Raw genomic sequence first — 3,982 nt, forward strand, 5'->3', positions numbered from 1 at the left:
CTTACCCAAAGACAGGGCATTGGATATGGAATTCAATTCCAGCTGGCCTCCCATGATTGGATTGGGGAGATTTAAGCTGAATTTGATCAGCCTTTCATTTGTATATTTTTAAAAATCAAGAATAATGTTCATCTAGTTTTACATAAGCACTAGGGGCCTTTCCTGCATCTTAATTCAATTCTCAGAACTGTCATTAGGCTTTAAATTGGATTCACAGTTACAATGTTTGGAGAATTTTTTCTCACTGAGATTTAGTATACCACTTGTTCCTGACCCATGTGATTCCCAGATATCTAAAATGTATAAATTATTTATGGTCCAGATGGTGATCTGATACTACTCTGCATCTCAAAATGTTCTGTGCTTTTGCTGCATGCACAGGTGCTCAATTATAAAATTCAAGTTGGTCTTTAGGTACTAACATAATAGCCCAAGGCATTTTTGATAACAAAGAAACACTCCAGGTTCTAGCAACCTTTTTTCCTTTTGGCTTTCATTGCTTAGAATTAAAAACTATTCTTCTGTGGGAGCTACCAAGTTAGGGAAGAGAAAAGGGGGAAAAATTCACTTTTTTCTCTTGCCAGAGGGGGGAATTTTTTTTTCTTGGCCAAAGTAAAAATTTCTAAGTTTCAAAATGGAGGGCACCGAATAGACTGCTAATCGTTTCCCAATACTCTTTTTGTCTTTTTTTTTTGTAGTAATAGAAACCCTGAATTTAAGAAGGTAAAATGGCTTTCCAGAATCAAGACTACATTACCCAGTTTCTTTTACAGCTAGGTGTGGGCATGTGACTGCATTCTGGCCAACCACATGTGAGCAGAACTGATATGTGCAACTTGTGGGTCATGTTCTTAAAAGGGTAGAATTTGCTACCTCGTTTCTCTTTTCCCTTCTTGCTGGTTGGAAGAGGGGTGTGCTAATGAGCCGTCTTGGACCATGTGGACAAGGCTCCACCCAGGCATGGCGGTTCCATAAAACAGAAGGACCCAGGGATGGCAGTTCCATAAGACAGAATGAGCCTGGGAACCACCATGGTGCTGACAGAGCAGCCTTCGACTACATATGCCCAGATTTTAACAGGAGGGAGAAATGAACTGCTTTCTATCATGTAAGATAGATTATTATTTTGATTCTCTGAGACAACAGCTAAAACTATATTCTAAAGAAAAACACTGACGCTTCAGCAGAATTCTAGAAAATTTTGATTAAAAGACAAAAAAATGACCCATTAATGTCTCTATTTTCCATTTGCAGTTGAGGGTTGGATCAAAGGAAAAGCACTGATGGATTTTTCTTGATATAGGGTCATAGCCATTTCTTGACTAGATGCTTGAAGAAAGGTCCTTTGAAGTCTGAGGCTAACGGTCTTTTTGCCTCCTCTTAAGACTACACCAGAGACTGATTCAGCACTCAGAAATAAAACAGGAAAGATCTCAAATACATCACAAAGGGTTTCAAATACATCAGAAAAAATCTCAAACAAAACAGAGGGGGTCTCAAAGATGTCAGGAAAAGTCTCAATGTCCTTTCCTTAAGTATATAAGGATGGGTCTTTAAGGGGTCAGGAAAGATCTGAAATATGTGAGTGTAAGTCTCAAACAGGTCAGGAAGACACTCACATACGTCAGTAAGAGGGTCAAACAAGTTAGGAAGAATCTCAAATAGGTAAGGAAGGGTAAAAAATGTGTTAAGATGGAGAAGTCAGAAAGAGTTTCAAAAAAGAAGGAAGGGCTCTGAGCAGCCCCATGGCAGTTGGCAAGAACAAACACCTTACGAAAGGTGGCAAAAAGGGAGCCAAGAAGAAAGTGGTTGATTCAATTTCTAAGAAACATTGGTAAGATGTGAAAGCACCAGCCATGTTTAATACAAGAAATATTGGAAGAACACTAGTCATGAGAACTCAAGGAACCAAAATTCCATCTGATGGTTTCAAGGGTGGTGTTTTTGAAGTGAGCCTTGCTGATCTGCAGAATGATGAAGTTGCATTTAGAAAATTCAAGCTTATTACTGAGGATGTTCAGGGCAAAAACTGCCTGATTAACTTCCATAGCATGGATCTTACCTGTGACAAAATGTGCTCCATGGTCAAAAAACGGCAGACCATGATTGAAGCTCATGTTGATGTCAAGAGTACTGATGGTTATTTGCTTCATCTATTCTGTGTTGGTTTTACTAAAAAATGCAACAATCAGATTCAGAAGACCTATTATGCTGAGCACCAACAGGTCTGTCAAATCTGGAAGAAGATGATGGAAATCATGACCCCAGAGGTACAGACAAATGACTTGAAAGAAGTGGTCAAAAAATTGATTCTAGATAGCATTAGAAAATACACAGAAAAGGTTTGCCAATCTATTTATTCACTCCATGACGTCTTTGTTAGAAAAGTAAAAATGCGGAAGAAGCCCAAGTTTGAATTGGGGAAAACTCATGGAGCTTCATAGTGAAGGTAGTAGTTCTGGAAAAGCTGCTTGGGATGAGGCAGATGCTAAAGGTGAACAAGCTGATGGATGTGGGCCACCAGTCTAAGAATCTGTTTAAAATTCAGACTTTTTTTTTTTGGTGAGGAAGATTGTCCATGGCATAACATCTGTGCCCATCTTCCTCTATTTTGTATATGGGATGCTGCCACAGCATGGCTTGATGAGCAGTGCATAGGTCCGTACCCGGGATCCAAACTCACGAGCCCTGGGCCGCCGAAGCAGAGCATGCGAACTTAACCACTACGCTACTGGGCCGGCCCCTAAAATTCAGACTTTTAATGGTGACAAATAAAAAGCATTATTTGTGACAAAGAAAAAAAAAAAAAAAAAGAAAGAAGGATCTCAAACATGTCAAAAAGGGTCCCAATCAGACAGGAAGACTCTCAAATTGTAAGGAAGACCTCAGGAAAGGTCTCAAGCAAGTCAGAAATTGTTTAATATGTCAAGAAGAGCCTCAAACAAGTCAGGAAGAGCTTTAAACAAGTCAAGAAAAATTTCAAATACTTCTGGAAGGGACTCGACCAAGTCAAGAAGGGTACCAAATATATAAGGAAGGGTCTCCAGCAGAAATGAACAGTCTTGAATGGTCAGAAAAGGTTTCAATACATCATAAAGGGTCTCAAGCAAGATATGAAAGGTCTCAAATATGTCGTGAAGGGCCCCAAATAGTCTGGAAGAGTCTCAAAAAATTATGAATGGTCTCAAAAACATCAGGAAGTGTCTCAAACAAGTTATAAAAGATCTCAAACGTGTTAGGAAGGGTCTCAAAGTCGTCAGGAAAAGTTTTAGACACACCAGGAAGGGACTCAGACAAGAAGGGTCTCAAATACATTAGGAAGGGTCTCAAACATGTCAGTAAAGGTCTTAAGCAGTCAGTAGGAGATTCAAATACATAAGGAAGAGTCACAAACTTGTAAGGAAAAGTTTTAATGACCTTTGAAAGGGTCTCACACAGACAGAAAGAGTCTTTAATATGTCAGAAAGGGTCTCAAAAAAGTTATGAAGGGTCTCAAACAAGTCAGAAAGGATTGCACACATGTCAGGAGGTGTCTGAACATCATTAGGAAGTCTCAATCAGGAATGGTCCCAAATAGGTCAGGAAGTGGCTCAAACAGGTCAGCAAGAATCTCACATATGTCAGGAACAGTGTCAACCACATCAGGAAGAGTTTCAAGCAAGTAAAAAGTTGTTTCAAATACAACACGAAGGGTCTCAAATAGGTTAAGAAAGATCTCAAATTCACAAGAAACGATTTTAAACAGCAAGAGAGTCTCAAAGCTGGGAAACTTCTGAAACAAGTCAGTAAGGGTCTCAAACAAAATAGGATGGATCTCAAACATGTCAGGAAGAGTTTCAAACAAGCCAGGAAGCTTCCCAAAGAAAGGAAGAGTCTCAAATACACCATGAAAAGTCTCAAATATGTCAGGCATTGCAAACATGCCATGAAGTGTATCAAACAGTGTCAGAAAAGGTCTTAAACATGACAGAAAGGGTCTCAA

General features: G+C 39.3%; 1 pseudogene; it reads left to right on the forward strand.

Annotated features, from left to right (window-relative positions):
- The first annotated feature begins 1,680 nt into the window (after positions 1 to 1,680).
- On the forward strand, positions 1,681 to 2,692 carry LOC101406325 (small ribosomal subunit protein eS1 pseudogene; annotated as a pseudogene).
- Positions 2,693 to 3,982: the final 1,290 nt, after the last annotated feature.

The sequence above is a fragment of the Ceratotherium simum genome, chromosome X (assembly GCF_057802395.1).
Source record: "Ceratotherium simum simum isolate JZ-2026a chromosome X, ASM5780239v1, whole genome shotgun sequence".
Lineage (NCBI taxonomy): Eukaryota > Metazoa > Chordata > Mammalia > Perissodactyla > Rhinocerotidae > Ceratotherium > Ceratotherium simum.